At 41.0% G+C, this 17,410-nt stretch overlaps 1 protein-coding gene and 1 long non-coding RNA gene across 4 annotated transcripts in view; one reads left to right on the forward strand and one right to left on the reverse strand.

Annotated features, from left to right (window-relative positions):
- Nucleotides 1-15,344, reverse strand: part of PAFAH1B1 (platelet activating factor acetylhydrolase 1b regulatory subunit 1) — a 37,833-nt gene extending 22,489 nt beyond the window's left edge. Inside the window, exon 1 of one of the 2 annotated variants that reach the window (XM_069790816.1) lies at nt 15,136-15,344. The gene's annotated coding sequence lies outside the window, so the exon portion shown is untranslated. Of the gene's footprint in view, nt 1-14,884; nt 15,030-15,135 lie in introns of those variants that run through there. The other variant, XM_069790817.1, reaches the window with a different exon arrangement.
- A 226-nt stretch (nt 15,345-15,570) lies between these two features.
- The window catches only part of LOC138686712 (uncharacterized), a 46,423-nt gene continuing 44,583 nt past the window's right edge, over nt 15,571-17,410 (forward strand). For both annotated transcript variants that reach the window (XR_011326013.1, XR_011326012.1), the window contains exon 1: nt 15,571-16,368. This is a non-coding gene — a long non-coding RNA (uncharacterized lncRNA). The remainder of the gene's footprint in view (nt 16,369-17,410) is intronic.

Here is a 17,410-nt window from a genome sequence, read left to right on the forward strand (position 1 = left end):
GAAGCACTGTTTAAAGCACTGAATAGCAGAACAAAAAGATATAAACTTCAAAAATCTGCTTGTAGTACTATCATGGTAAAAATCATGGCATTAAAACCAGAAGGTGTTTTTTGTATTATGAACTACCACTAAGCAGTGAGCCTTGTAAATTCAGCATCAGTGCAGTAAGTCCAGTAAAAATCACACTCCAATATTTTGTCACTGCAGCTAGCAGATGCAACTATAGTACTTACCTAAAAATAACAGCAACTGTGTTTATAAGGCAATCCTTGACATGTCATCTAGTTAGAAAGGCTTTTTTTCCCCCTCAAATGTGAAGTAACCCCAGACTTCTCCTCCTATATCCCTAAAACTTAGCAATACCTGGCCTGCTCCATTGCTCTAACTCCGAATTGTTATTCAGAAACAGATCTTGGTACTAGATAAATTTCAACAGCTACTGGGCAAAGCAGCTTTTTCTGCTATTAGCAAATTAGAGCTGATCCATAATAAATTACCGATCAACTGATCTATAGTATCTCGCTTCTCTGAAAAGTGTCTGTTCCAAGCACCTTTCTCAGTATTCCTGACTTTTTAACTACAAAGGCACCTGAATATAAGGCAAAGTATTTTTAGGGCAGCCTCCTTCATATATACCCTTTAACAAGAAACAAAACAAAAAGAATGAAAATAAACAAACAGAAAAAAACCCAAACCCCACAAACAAACAAAAAAAAAACAACGCAAGCAAAAATGTCAAAAACCAAAAAGCCCCAAAGGACCCAACTTTAATTATAGACCTGTGCCATTTCTAGAAACAACAGAGAATGGATGAATATCGCCCATGTGCACTGCCTTTTCTCTAGCTAGAGAAGGCTTTGTGACATACAAAACTCAGCGGAGCAAGACTAACCAGTCCTCCTCCATTGCCTATCAAGGTTTATAGTCACCACTGTGTTACACACACACCGGCAAACAACCCCAGTAATGAGAGGAAGCAAGTGTTCAAAGAGAACCCTTGGGGGGAGGGAAACAAAACAAAACAAAAAACAAAACACACAACCAAAAAACCAAATACAAAGAACAACCACCTGTTCATTACATCTTGCCTGAAATCAGTCATTTTTAATACCAGCAGCTTACTGTGAATAAGGTGGTGTCGAGACAGCGTTAGATCTTATTTGAAAGAAAAGATGTTTTTGTAAGAAAATTTTCGTTTGTTCCGTATTAAGTACAGGAAAAAAAAAACCCTGAATTTAAATAGAGCCATCCATGGAGTAACAACTACTAATTAAATGTAAAACAGGATGTGCCTTTCATTAATAGCCCCACTTACACGGCAAAAAGTTTTAGTTTCTAACTTAAAACCTATTTGATTACATATCAATAGCATATATAAAAGCACTGAGCGGCAAACCTCTGCATATGTATGATCTTGCAGCAAAAGGGGGCTACAAGTGTTTTCAACAAGATCAGTTATCTTTATAAGCATTTTAAAAATGGGAGCTAGACTGGCTGCACACATAACACTGGAACAGGTATGACACATCAAATGTTTGCCTCTTACTCCTCCTGGCAGTACAGTATCTGCTCAGTTTTCTATAACATACAGGGGCCTGGTGGGAAAAGAAATATAGACATTACCCACTGAAGTTTAGGTAGGCTACTTCTTTATGAAGGAACACAAACCATTCCAAAACTATATGTAACATCCTCCTCAGCTCCATTAACAGTAGCATATCCTCAACAGACAACTGCACCTCATCTCAACTGCTAACTTTTCCACTTAGCTAGAGATCAGCTTTTATACTTAGGACTAGTAGAAATGTCTGAGCAATAAGGATAAAAGATCTAATTCAATCCTTAAGTGCTGTAGGACTGAAGAGTGGCATATCGAAGCATAATCTTTAAAAAAAAAAAATTTAAAAAAAAAAGACAGCCAAGAATCATCACAGGCCAGAAATTTTTCCCTACACAAGCTTCTAAAACATACAGAACTATTCAAAAAGAGCAACAAATTGGGCAGAAAAATCTGAAAAGCAGAAGAATCCCTCCTTGTAAGGGAAGGTGGAAACAGTACAGGTTCTTCTGACTTTCTCATAAAAAAAGAAAGTGGAAGACCCTCTGCCTCTTCATGTCTAAGAGCCACCTTTCATCTTCCTAAACTGGGATTCAGAGACTCCTTAGCTTCACCACATACAGCCTTTTGCTGGAGCCAGCTGCACTCACCACAAGACTCACCCACACTGCTCTGAGGACACATTTACTCCTATTGAAATTGCTTTGAGGCTCAGAGATTCTGCCTGACATGCATTTAAAGATGGTCCCACCCTGAAGGGTAACTACATACCTTTTGCAACTGCTTAGTGTCCAGGCACCCAGCTGAGTCTAACTTCACACTTGAAGTGGACATTACAGATCTGATATTGTATAGGAACCACCCTCTTCCTGAGGGTGACTAAGACATCCTAACAATTCAAAAGACAGTTTCTTCTTCCTGACTTGAAACAGTAGGTCCTCATACTGATGTATATCAGCGTGGTTCAAGTGTTTCCTAGATTACTGGAAAACTTCACAATAACTTAACAAGAAAGACCTGCTAACCATTCATAAGAAGCACAAATAGCAAAATGAAACAGTTTCAGCTATATTTGTTAGCTCTTTGAGACAGCTATATAGTAGGTATTCAAAGCACAATAGCTGAACAGATATAGTCAAAGCAATGAGTTAGGGAAAAAAAAAAAGAAATCACTTTCAGGCAAGAGATAGCCAGAATTCCCCTCAGTTCATAATACTCGTACTGATAAATGATAAGCCTTGGCTCGTGTATTTCTATGATAGTGTTCATACCTGCTTCAGGAGACGTTTCTGCTTATCAGAGTACACTGGATGCTAAAAAGTACTAAAATTTGGTTTGAATACATATGTCTGGTAAAGACTCTGTGCCCTGAATTTGACATTTAGCTTTTATCTATTTCAAGCTGATCATCTACTTTGCAAACCTACAATGAGACTAAACAGAAGTTTTCAAACACACTTTAAGACAGAAGTTTCAAAAATCAAACCCAGCCTTCTTTCTTAGTTTTAACTACTAAAATAGTGTTTCTGGACTTAACTCTTGACTTCTTGATTACTGCTGGTAATTACTGCATAGATACCCATAGATACCACAGTTCATCCAAATATTTTAGAGCAGGATGGAAGTTTTGTTATTTTTTCTGTTTCACCTAAGCCCTTTCTTTTACTATTGTTATGACTTTGTTTAGCAATTGTAGTAACTCATTACTACAGCTTTAATCAGAAGGTTTTATCTGTATGTGGCAGGGTACCATTCAACTCTTTCAAAGTAACACATATATTGTAATATGACAAAACTGAAGCCATAAATACGGAGGTCAAAGAAACCATCAGCTATGATAAAAATCGTACCTTCAGTAAGATGCTACATTGGTCCCTGCAAGGTATTAGTTCAGTGAGGGATTTAGCATCCCAGAAAGAATGAGGGCTTTTGTCCTTTAAACTGCCTTATGGGAATCACACCATGGGAAGGAACTGTACTTGGTGCTTACCAGCTGCCAGCACGCAACAACCAAGCCTATTAATTTCTCCACTAATATTGCCATCAACAAGGTGTTTCACATTAAGTTCTTATGAAGCCCTTCCAAATCCAAGCACTTTCATAAATGTATTCCGAGATACCAAACTCTGCCATCACAACCAACTTATCATCTTCCTCAGTATTTTATCAGCAAGATCAGTTCAAGGTTCTCCATTGTCTTTCCTTTGCTGCCATCAAGTGTGTCAAAAATACTGCTTAGGCATCAACACCATAAACAAATCACTGAAATAGCTCAATAGACTAACAATACCCATTTCTGCTCTTCAGAAAAAGTTAGAGTAAAAATCACTCCCAGTTGAGATATGATCCATCTAAATTGCAGTTTAGCAAGTTAAACAGTTACATATTTTATTAGAAACAACATATACACCAGTAAACATAAATTACATAAATGGGAAATAACGTTTGTCAAACATCTTTCCTTCTGGACGTACGCTTGCTTTGCTAGACTGAGTATGCCTCTGCAGTATGAGCAAGACCCAATCTAACATGCCTGCATTAGGATCAGTGCTCTCCTTTCACTGTGAGTGACTATGTTACACAGCAAAACCATCTGTATCAATGCCTTGTTGACTGGCAGTGGTCTGCTACCATAGTAATAAGGTTTAAGAAAATCTACACAAACATCAAGTAGTGACATACAGACAGAGAGAAGCAAGCTATTCCAAGTTCATTGTGAACCAGTACTCCTTGCAGACGTTTGTAGGTTCCAACCAGATTTTTAAAGTCACCTCAATAAAGCTGCAAAGAGTAATGTAAAGAAAGATGTATTACATTATAAGGCCTCTACAAGTTTCAGAAGTTCACTTTTACAGGCTTCTTTCACAGCCTAAGTTACTCTGATTACTTAAGCCAGGGCTCCCGTCATCAAGAACATCCTCATCAGCACCATGACGAAAGATGGTCTCGCCCACTGGAACTCCAGGCTCAAAATCTTTATCGTTCTGGTAATTTAAGTCCTCAAGCCTACAGAAACATTTGCTTACCAGCCACTACAAAAAACAGCCAATCAGTCTTAATATGTTCTTAAGCACTTTTCCTATCTCCTGTAATTCCTACAGGCACATGTGTCCCTCCCATATTTTATTTTTTCTCTCTTAACTTTTGAATTTTTATGAGTTAAACCAATAAAATCACTTTCAACATCATTCCTTGGTTCACAACATCGGCAGCAGCAGTAAACAGTTAATACATCAGCACCACCCCAAGTTCACCCTGCTGCTGCTGTCTAGCAACCTAACAACCACTACTGACCAATCTGTTATTGCAGATCTTGGAATACATGCTCATAGCTCCTCCAGGAACTTAAAAATAAATTAACTAAATTTCTGCAGTTTTAATGACCGTTGCTTAGGCTCCATAAACAGTCTTCCCCACAAAAACACAAGCTACATACACTGAACACATAACTGTAGCTCATTATATCCAAAATTAGAAGACCTAGATGGCATAAATTACAGAGCAAATGTGTTAGCAGATACAGACCAACACCATTCAACACTGAAAGCTTATCAAAGAGCTGTGCACAGCTATGCTTTAAGAATAGTAAATTTTTGTGCTTTTTTTTAGAATCCTGATACCTTTATAAACTCAACTACAAGACCATTTGTTTTCTAAGTATTACTATGACAAAATCATGTATGTAATAATCTTCTACAAGAATGTTTCTCTGAAGGAGACAAAATCTGAGATCATGTTCTCAGACTGTCAGGTTAGGCACACCTAATACTAAGTACTTGGGTATTAAAAAGGCATATAAGCCATTACAAACACAAGGAACACACAACTGGGTCCACATTATTAAATCAATTAGAGTTTTAGATTGCAAATTGAGATTTAAATTTGAAGCTGAATTTGAGCAATCATTTAAAGTTCCAACAACCTGTGTAAAACTCAAGACAGTCTTGAATGTCCAGCCACATGCTACCAGCATTCAAGCTGTTTCTCTAACACATTCTACTGTTCTTAAAAGATGATTTACCTGGAAGAAAACTCCTTATGTTTTCTTCTGAGTTTGTTAATGTATCTGAAATCCTAGTTTAGTTAGCTTCCTCTCTTCAGGTAATTTTTCAGTCCCAGTGAAAGGCAAGTCACCTATGAAGTGGTAGCAGATACCAGAGCCACCAAAAAGACTAACTGAATTGATACAATCAGAACTAAATTCCACAATGCTTTGAAGTGGAGACGATCCACAGAAACTCTTGTTGCTGTCTCTTGCTACAAGGCTGGCACATTAGTTGGGTACAAAGTTTTTCAACAGTGTATCTTGTTTCACAACATATTAACAAGAGGACTTAAAGTGGTTATTTGTGAGTATTTGCAGGCAATTAGAGCTACAGCTCTTTACAGGAGAACTAAATTAAATGAATTGTTCTCTTATACCTCTAGATTATACTGCTAAATTCTAGCAAGTATATAAGAACACTTCCTTTTAATCTAGACTAACTTTTAAATTGTCTGATTCTATTTTAAACCCAGTAAGGAAAAAGCTGCTTTATCAAACTCAAGCCACAGAATAGGACAACTCTTACCACAAATGTACTCTAGAAACAGATTCCATAGAAGGTGCCATTTAAATACAAATCTAATTAAAAAATGAAGTAATATCCATATTTCTTGAGGATAACAACTATGACCTGAAAAGGTTTCTTACAAATCTGTCTCCATCTATCCATGGGAAAGAAAAACAGTAACAAGTAAAATAAAACATCCAGTTCCTTTTCCCCCCCTTCACCTCACCCTCAGTTACAGCAGAAAAGCACATATACAGTATAATCACAAGAGAACAGCCATGCAGCTCTTCTTACAGTGTGGCAAACACACCTTATCCTAGAAAAGGTTAGAATTCATCACCTGCTAAGCCGGCAGGGATGAGTTGAAGAATACAAGAAAGCTACTCATTTATGAGCTGGGCTAATCTTTTTTCCACTTTTCAGCCTACATCAGTAAAGCTAACTGAAGGATTATGAAAAAGTGAGCTCCAACAACTATCTTATTTTGGAAAAACAAAACAAAAAACAAATCTGATCTGAATTACAACTCTGAGCCTTATTTTTAATTCACATGTTTAGTAAGCCTGTTATTCTGCAATTAAGTGAAGTCTTAAAATGCCCATAGGTCTTAAACACAAATGCTTTGCCAAGTATATCAATATAGTATTTCATGCAATACAGCATTTTGTGCAGTGTTTGTTCACATTTTGCAATAAGTTACCAAAAGTATTTTCCATTTGAGTTGAAGGTTTATCAAAGCAAACATACTTTTAACATAAAAAATTCAAAAGTCCTACACCTGTTTTCTTATCCATTTCACCTAGTTTTACAGGTTAATTGAATTGACTTTACTAACCTGATACTGTAGTTTACTTCTGAAAATAATTCAACAATAAATCCATGGGGAACTAGAAAGTAATCTATAGCAGGTCAGATACAGTGCCTATGTTCCAAAGACTTGGAATGCAGGTTGTAATTACATTTTAAAAAAATAAAACCTAAGAAATGTCATCAAGATGCTATAAAACAGGATCAAGTTAACTATACTGCATGCTTCCTAAATAAATGCATTTCTGTCCTAATTAGAGATGTGCATTTTGAACTAGACTTATATGACCATCTACTTTTCCATATTATTCCAAGTTATAATCAAATCACTGGCAGTCACTATCTGCCTTTAGGACTGTAAAACAACAAAAGACATTTTTGGTCTTGTTACCTTCCCGTGCACCAACACTACGTGACTTTTCAATACATTTGGACCAAATTTGCTAGAAAAATACTTTTTGGAGAAAAGAAGTCTTTAATTCAATCTTGACATTGATCCTCCCTCTATCACTTCAGTTTTGCAATTCTGACAGAAGCATGATACAATTAACTCTCAGGAGAGACATCTCAAGCACATAGTCGCTACATGCCATTTTAATGCCTTTAAGCTTCTTCCAGGTCAGAGCTCACATTTGTAGTCTACATGTAGACTTTGGTAGAAAACAAGTGAAAACATCCTTCTTCTAGCATGCCTGTTCAGTTCTGTGTGAAAACGCAGGTAAATTTAACTACCAATAAATGAACAACCTAGAAAAAAGCAGGCTGCAGTAGAAAACAAACCTTTAAAACGTGAAAAAGTTTTGGACACAGAACTTGTTATGCTGTTGTTTAGTACGTTGTGATAGTGATATGACAGCAAGGAATTATTTCACAAAATTAGTTTTAAATTCATATTAACCCCCACTGGGTTTTCACTGAACTTCACTGGAAACCTGAATGATTTTTTGGTCAGACATGGGTTAGTGAAATTGGGGGGTAGGGGGGTGGTGTGTGTGTGTGTGTGTGTGTGTAGAAGAACAGGACTGAGGGAGGAGGGTTAGTGTTACAGTGGGCTGAAGTATTATAAGCTGCTACTCCAAACTTGTTCAGAGAAATGCACAATGCACATCATGGTTTATCTGGATGACTTCAGCAAGACATTTTTCAAAATCATGTTTGCTACATCAAATAATACATACACATTTTGTCATAGCAATTCTAGAACACTGTATTTAAGCTACTTTCTCTTAGCCACCAAGAGAACAGCGCATGTACTCGGAATAGTTTCTTACGGTTGGTCAGCAGTCATGCACTGGATTTGAACTTTGTGCTTTTCAGTTCTTACCCCCAAACTTCTCTGGCTTGAAGAATTAAGTAATAGACTTACAACTATAAAGGAGGTCACAGGACTATATCCAAATTTAAATATTTCATTATTAAACTGTCTGTTGTATTGGAAATGTGATGTTAACAAAAATGATTGTGAATTGATTAAATTTATATATGAAAAACATCTGGAAGGAAACTTGAAGGAACACCTATGTTAAAGCTTTAGAAACAGGAGAAGATCAAAATCACAAAGAAATCCAAACAAAAATTCAGACAGAACTTCCACTCTTCAAATCATGAGAGCACTCTGTTGGCACTTTAGCCATTTTCAAAGCTTGTTGACCAAAATGGCTCCAGCATCCCTTCTCAGAATCCCTGTATCTCCTATCTGTTTGCACATGCAGCAACTCTCCTGCTGGAGAGAGTAAGTGCTCTGCCTGGAGGAAGGTCCCTCATCTAAGCCAAGAGAGCAGAAGACAAACACAGAATTACTTCTTTTACTGCTGAAATGGAAAACACTTTCCCATGCAGAAGCAATGTCAGATAACACAATACAGGGCCAAGAACGACCAGACACTAGGCAGCAGACCACGTTATTCATAACTATCTTAGCACTCATTCTTTTGATGTATAAATTTGTGATTGTGATGTGCTGTGGTACTGGAAACTATCTTCCATAAGTACTCATCCCAGCCTTACAACCTTTTTCATGGTTTTGTCACAGTAAATTCCAAGTTCGCTGGAATAGTGTTAGCTATTCACAAGATTTTATTACAAAAATGGCATGCGTGATGTTCAAACTTTAACCCCATCCTTACTGTCTGCTGCAGATGACTACTAGCATCGGAGCTCCTCTGTTAAGCTTCCCCCAACGTAGTCTGTGCTTGCTGCCTACAAATCCAGATGAGTGAGAACCAGAAAATTCTACCATTACTGATTTAATAGACACCATCTGTTTCAAAATACATATACACGCTCACATTAATGACATCAACCTCTTAATAGAACATAAAGACACTAGCATTTAAATAAACAAAATTGTTTAGCAGATCTTTTTCTTTGCCCCCCAAAACGGGTGAATCAAGCACAAGACGAACCACCAACATTGTTTCTTTATGGAAGAAACAGTCATTTATCCACAGGTAAACAGGCTAGATGTTTCTAACTGATTTTCCTCTAGTCTTAAAGAAGGATAAACTTAACACCTTTGCTTTAGCATTAAGCTACCTCCATGCAGAAAAACAAGGCAGAGGCAATCTGCGGTGGGCGGGGGGAGACTCGTCTAATTAAACCAAAAGAACTTAAGATTTGTGGAGCACAATAGGAACAATTAACATTGATACAAGAGGGAAGGTACACATAATCTCAATCATGAAGGCCACTGTGCTATCTCAGATGTAAGCTAGTATGGCATCATGCCATAAAATCTGTTACCTTTAGCCCTACCTCAAAGGAGGTATGCCAGCTGACTCACCAGCAAGCACTGGAGAACAAGAGGTGCTTCAGAAAAGCATATCTTATGAACTCACTCAAGAGGGACCTATTTAACAACGGATCTGAGAAAATTACAGGACAGACATTTGCTGCAGCACCACCTATAAACCTCAACCATGATGGATTGTCTTGTAACTGGAAACATCTTTTCAAGACTGCAGCAACTAGTTACCGGTTAAAAATATCAGACAAGTCTTCCAGAATCAACAGAATCACAACCACAAAGATGTATTTATTACATTTATTTAATCCCAATCTTTATCCAAAAGTCCATAAACAGCCAAGTCAAACTGCACGGCTCTCTCAGAAGCAGTACCAATAAGGAAGAAATGGCTAAAGTACTTCTAAATGTATTAACTGACAAGTACTTTGAATTCATAATGTTGAGGGGTTTTTTATATAGTTATGCATGCATCAGTGCTCTTGATACTGCTTAGTATGACAATGCTGTGCACACATGATTTGCTTTCAAGAGGACTGTATGTTTATAGTACTGATGAAATGGATCACAGCATACACTTATTTTGTAACATTTTTCTTTGAAATTTCCTTAACACTACATGCCAGCATGAAGTGGTATGATAGGTGGCTTCCATGACAATGAACTAAAAGCAAGATAGCCCAAGTCACACCTATCTAATCCCCTAAAGAGAGAGCATGAGGTTAAAAAAAAGAAAAAAGAATGAGCTTTTAAACGTGCTGAATGAGACAAGCATTGCCTCATTCAAGTCCTGCCTCAACGACTATTTAGAAGAAAAGGCCCTTCTTTAAACAACTGAGATACAGGTTGGATATATACATCTGCTGGGGCTAACCTGCAGTACCTATCAAGTTTGCCAGGTTAAAACTAGAAATAAAGTATTCATTAGATAAAAATCATGGTTCTTTCAAATGTTTCTAATATATAATACTCATCAGTAGGTTTCAAAACATGGTAGGAATGAGGAAAAGCATTGTTCTAAAATAACTGTAATACAAGAAAAACAGACGTTTAACTCAACCTAAGCTAAGGGCACCACAATGAAGCTGACATAATACAGCTACAGCTCAAATCACACCACTGCATTTTCAGCAATGGCACAAGCTTTCCATGCAGAAGATGACCATGTGTGCAGTCCTGCTAACTTGGACAGCATTTATAGTAAGAGTTCTGAAGAAATAACTTTATGTACTTGAAAACTAGTTTTAAACAGGTCAGGATTGTGTCTTAGTGTAAATGCCTATTTTTAAAAACTTAAACTAAGGTGTAACCTACTCTGTCAGGCAGATCAAAAGACAAAGCAACATCACCCATTAATAAACACCTATGCTCACAACACCCAAAAGCCACATTAGGAGCCCTGTTTTCCTTGTGTCAGGTAATAAAGTAGCTCCTGAGAAAGCCATTCAACCCAGGCAAGGCTTAATCAACTGAATAAATTTTTAGTAGACAGGTTGTTCTGCCAATGATATTTAGGCTCTTATAAAAAGGGGAAAGAAGAGACCAGCTGTAACTTCATTAGCAGATCTGCATGTATAAACACAGTACATAATTTACTACTACTCTATAGTAAATCTCAGAAGAAACCCAGAACCATTTTGATTAACACACACAGCTCTCATACTTGGGAAATATCTTCAATTATCATCACAAATTACATGTTATAGGCTGGAAACTCCCCACACCCTATATGACATCTGAAATTATTATTTATTAATAATAATTACTGATTTTTATTGTCCTATTGATTTCCTAAATTTAGGCCTAAGCAGTTCTTCTTTTCAGGCTGACCAGTATTTCAGTGTTCACTTCACAGACATTTCAGCAGCCTTTCCACAGTCTTTGCCTTTAGTTTACAAAATGGGCCTCAAGTTCACAAAAGCAGGGTAAAACTGATTGAAACAAAACTATTCAAAAGTTGCTCCCCTTCATACTACAGTAATTCCAGCCACTCTAGTTCATGAATACCAGAAGCAGCTACAGGGGGTTGAAAATAAACTTTGTAACAAACATACACAGTATATATCTGAGCTATAGAGAGGCAGAGGTTTTCCAGCTATTGTTTGCCCAGAACATTTTACAAGAGGGTACAAACACGTTTTAATTAGCACTGATGGGATTTGGTTATAGAGTTCTTGAAGACAGACAAGGTTGGAGAGTTGGGCAAGACAGTCAACAGATGTTAATTCAATAGCTGTCCCACTGATAGCAAGTTGGATACACAATAAAAGTTGAGAGCTGACAAAGAATACGAACTGAGCACTCGAAGCTGGGTGGAGCATCGGAAACAGTACAGGCAGAAGAGTCAGCAATACACACAAGACAGACCTCACATACAGTCATAAAGGTAAGTATTAATGCTTTTTTTTTGTTTTGTTTTGTTTGTAGAACCGAAATTAACAAGTTACTCCTGTACAGAAAGTAACTGCCATCACTTCAAGGACAAAACTCAACCAAAGTTATAAGGAGGCAAGTATTTTACTGGATTCTTCATTGCTCTTAGCCTGGATACATTTTTAGACACAGCCATTTAGTGAACACATCCATTGAATCCTGTAACATTTACTCTAAGTGAATGAACTACATCTTATAAAAAGCCACTACCCTTTAATTTAATTTTGGGCACATTAAAACCAAACACAGTCTCATCTGTGGCCATCTACCATCAAAAACTGGACTCCAGAACTGAGACAGACCCAAGAAAAAAGCAAAACCTCAACCTGCTTCAGAATCTTTCATGTTCAGTGTTGTACTTGCTCTGATCAACACTGAATTCAGGTGGGAATGCCATGAGCCACATCTGGAACACGAGAGCACTTCTATAAGCAGCCCTTTCTAGGTGCTTCATCTGATCCCTATTGTATTCCCCAAATCCTTTGTTCTAATGCCTTTCCTACACAACTTTAAGTCTAAGCATCAATATTACCCCCATGATGCAGCAGTACCCAAGTGGTACGGTAATTCCGTTACAGAGCCATATTGTTAGAAAGGGCTTCCAAAATCTTGAGACGTTATTTTATATGAACTCAGCACATGAAGAAAGGTAATGCAATCAAGTCCATATACTAATAGGAGTTACTCTACTGTGGTCACCAGAGAAAGCAGGGATCGTCTTCTCTTGTGCGTCCACCCATAACCAAATATAACCAAGAAGTTACATGAACAAATAATAGCACTAAGCAACAATACAGGAGGTTCTCTGTATTTCAAAGATCTCGTGTGTAAAATACCTGCACAAAAATTACAATTCTTATCAAAAGTATAAATAAAATAAATTCAACAAGTGAGTATCTAAGTCGATAAATTGGTTATCAGACAAAAAAATTCCGGCTTTGCAATAGTGACCGGTCACTGCTCACTGTCAGACAAATTAAGATCCACCCTGCAGAAAAATAAGCCTCAAAACAGAATGCGAGATTTGTTTCATTTCAGAAGGTTCCTGCACCATTAGATTCTTCCCTAAAGAAGAGACTTCATTGTTACGGCAATTAGTATTCCTCCACCCCAGCAAAGAAAAAAAAAAGCTATGAAAGGGTAATCTAGCCATTTCGCAGCTTTGCCTCCTTACTCCACCCAGTCTCTTCTCTGCTCAATGGCTGCACACAGCATCCATAAACATGGTAATATCAAAAGAAACACACAAAAAATGAGATCCCTAAGAATAAGCTAGAAATTTGCAATAAATCTGTTTAAAAATATTTTCTTTGTTTAGTTCCCTAACATAATTTTCCTATTTAACAAAATGACTCTAAGGGCAAATAACATTTTGATAGCAGACCCTCCCTCTTCCGAAAACCAGCCGAATGCTGCACAATCATTTACGAAATGATCACCACTGAATGTAGGTTCTTTAACCCTCATCTCCTAATACTATAAACAATACTGCCACAGGAATATACACCTAAAAGGATCTCCACATAAATACATAATTCAGCCAGGTCAATAAGCCCAAATATTTATTTACAGTAAAACAGTGTTTATTAAAGATTTTAAATATAGCTTAGATTAACCTTCCACCATCCCCTGGTTAGGTAATTCATTATGAATTGACTTGACCTGCAACAACCAAGCCCTCTGCTGCAGCACTATCTGCAAGGAAATTTTACCAGTGATACTACGGCAAAGAAAGGGAAGGTGTCACATCATTATTGGTATTAAAGGTCAAGTTTAATTGCATCCACCTTAAACAACAACAAAAAAACCAAACCCTCACACCCACAGAACTGACTAAACCCTAAACTTTTTAAGGGAGGCACCACTCCCACCCCCCAACTTCCATCAAAAGCCCTGCCTGCGTATAACCTCCTGCTGAAACAAAACCTCAAGAGTAGCAATAAAGAGAGCATTTTAGCAAACTCGACTGCTATTAAAAGGTATTCAAGGGAAGTCTGTGCAACTGTAGACAACCGGGCAGCGATATGACCCCAAGAAGGAGAGATTAGACCTCCCTCCCTCCCTCCCCCGTTTTTACTGCAGCTGGTTCTGAAGGTCTGAGCCACCTCCTATCAATGCTTTCCCTGCTAGATCACTGCAGGAAAACAGGGTGGATGTGAAACAAATTCTTAAAATAACACCTACTTCTTTCCCTTGAATTATCAATTCTCGTTTTGTTTTCTGTGCTGCGGCCGACTCTGGATATCTGGGCCACCTCCTGACAAACGCCTGCCTTGCCCTCGGAGAGGACGGGGGAGAGGAGAACAGGAGGAAACCCTCCAGGAGGAATTCGGGGAAGGGATGCTGGGTATCCTCTCCGGCACACACACACCGGCCTCCTCGCCCCAGACTATTTTTTCATCATTATTCGCCTCTGGCCCACCGCCTCCTCCCCGGTATCTTGCTAAGTCACCAGAAGAAACGAAGCGGCCTAAAGGGGTGGGGAGGACACGAAGGCCGGGAGAGCCGGAGCCCACCGCAGGGGCTCCTCTCCGCCTCACCCCACCCCGCTCCCTTGTCTGGCCCACTCCTCCCCCGCGCCCTGTTTTCCTGCTAAGTCACCGGCAGCCAGGACGGCCGCCGAAGCCCGGGAAGGGCCGGCGGAGAGGGGAGGGAACGGCGCCCGGCGGCCCCCACCCCACCCTACCCCACCCCACCCCGCCGGGGCGCGGGGACCGTCCCCCGCCTCGCCTGCCTCCCTCCCGCCCCGTCGCCCTGCCTCCCCCGCCTCCTCCCCGGCTCCCTCCTCACCAACGGGCGCGGCCGCCATTTTGAGAGCGAGCCGGAGAGAAGGAGGGAGGGGGCAGGAGGGAGAGCGGAGGGCGGGGAGCCGAGGAGAGGAGAGGAGGGGGGAGAGGAGAGGAGAGGAGGAGAGCCGCGCCGGCCGCACGGCCCGCCGGGCCCCGCCGCCGGCCGGGACAGCCTCCCGCGGGGGGCGACGGCGGCCGGGGGAGGGAAGGCAGGCAGGCAGGGAGGGAGGGGAGGCGCGGCCCCGGCCTTACCCGAGCCGCCGCTTCGCTCTGCTCTGTGGGGCCGGCGCCGCCCGCCTCTCCCATTCACCGGTGCGGCGGGGCGGGACGCGGAGGAAGGGGGTCCGGGGGAGGGGAAGGGGGGTGTCCCGGAGGCTCTCGCCGCTCAGCACCGCTCCGCTCCGCGGTCTGTCAGTGGCGCCCCGGCCGCCAGGAGGGAGGGAGGGAGCGGCGCGGCCCGCCGCGCCACTGCGCATGTGCGCGGCCGCGGCGGCGGCTGGAGGAGGGGGAGGCGGGGAGGCGGCGGGGGGGGCGGGGCCAGCCGCCGGCCGGCCACCATCTTGGGAGGCTGAGGCGTAAGGGCGCCGGTCCCGGCGTGCCCCGCGCCGCTCGGCTCCCGGCCTGCCCCGCGCGGGCGCGCGCGCCCCGTGAGGCCTGTGGGGAGGGCCTGACACCGGCGCCGGGCCCCGGTCGTTCCCCTTCCCCGGTGTCTTCCCCCCCCCTTCTGGCACCAGGCGTTGTAGCTCCTTGTAAGCGTCTCTTCCCAGACGCCCGCGCTCCGGCTGCTGTGTGGCAACCTGCCGCCCATGTCACACACGCACGCCACCGCGCTGGCGCTGCCGTTCTGTTCTTCGTCAGCGTTTTAATTAGTGACAAAGCTGCGTTGGCGATGTCTGTAAATGGCAAAAAACACCCGCAAATACCAGGGAAGAGGCTAATGCCACCGGAGGGGCTAGGAAGAGAAAGAAAAGGCAGAGCAAATATATACGTGTGTCCATATGGCGTAGCCTGAAGGATGCTTCGTGGACTGTCGACATCGCTAGCGCTCGCGTGACACGAAACGCACGGTATCTGCATCGACGCTGTGCGAAGCGATGGAGAGAACAGTGAGATGGGGCCCTGCAGTGCAGGGCGGCACAGCTTTCCGCTCTGGATAGCCGTGAAGGAGCTGATGCTGGCTTTGTTCTAACCAAACTGGTGCAACTGCCAAGAAAAGTCTTAAAGCGGAGTTACGCTGCTCCTTCTGTGGGCTGTTGCGTTTGGTGTCGCCACACAGATACGCTGCTGCTGTGGCGTGTTCTGGCTTGTGTGGAATCTGCTCCTGAGACAGCACTATTTATAGTGAGTAACCTCGTCCCGCAGACCTAGAGTTACCAGATTTGAAAGAAGCGTGCATGTCATTTGTGACCTTTACCTCTGTACAAGTGGAGATCCAGGAACCTGGTGTGTCCCCATGCATCTTGCTAGTGCACATTCACGGACTCGGTATGAACAAAATTGTGCTTTACACTTGGAATAGAACATTTTCATAGTCTTCTACAAACCCTGCTTAGTTAAATCTCAAAATATCCTTGGTTTAACATGTCAGTGTTTCTAATGGTAAACTGAGGCAAAGACCACTGATAATTTAATCCACATGCTGACAAGAAGTGACTGACAAAAGAGAGTACAAAGTCCTGGAGAATTGGACTGCCACCTCCCTCAGATGCCATTTGACAAGCATAGTCAAGCAACTGTGTGCATCAGAAGCCAAATTCTCCCCTCAGTTTTTGATTTTGCAATCCTTATTGTCTTCAATGGTTTGAGTATTGGTGACAGCAGTCCTTCCGCAGGTGCTTTGCAAAATACTCTCTTTGGTAAATGCCAGAGATGAGCTGGCAGCGGCCCCAACCAGTGTAACTGCTTAAGCGCAGTAAATCCAGATGCAAACCAGAAAGAGACCTGCTGTTACAGGAAACAGTTACATGTGTCGCTATCAAAGACCAGTGACCAAAGTCACCTTTAATGTTGGCAGGCATAACAGCATAATACAATGTTTAATGTGGGCCATAAAGTTTTCTGAAATGTTGATTTGACAAAATAAGTAATTCCACATGTAAAATTATCTGTATAGCAAAAATTTGAAGAAACTTCAAGGGACACTGAAAATTTCATGATTAAAAGATGTATAGTTTTATCTCTTTCTATTGCAAGTAGCAACTGAGATTACTCATACCTAAAGTATATGTAATGAATCTCTGTTTATGTACTGAGGGCACTTGACAGTGCTTTCTGTCAGCTTCACTGTTGTGCTGTGGCTTATGGTCAGTCACTTTCTCTTTTGTTTATGTTGTTATTTTATCTAGCAGTAGGCAAGAGAGGGCTGTTTAAACCCAATACTCAATGCAAAACTGCAAATGCATCCAAGACAAATTTTGACTATGAACCTGCATTTAACTTATTTTTTTAATTGACTAGATTACAAGTTTTAGATCCATTTAAGACTTGAAAATTTCTTATAGTTTATACCCAGAGATGATGATATCAC

The sequence above is a fragment of the Haliaeetus albicilla genome, chromosome 9, assembly GCF_947461875.1.
Source record: "Haliaeetus albicilla chromosome 9, bHalAlb1.1, whole genome shotgun sequence".
Taxonomy (NCBI): domain Eukaryota; kingdom Metazoa; phylum Chordata; class Aves; order Accipitriformes; family Accipitridae; genus Haliaeetus; species Haliaeetus albicilla.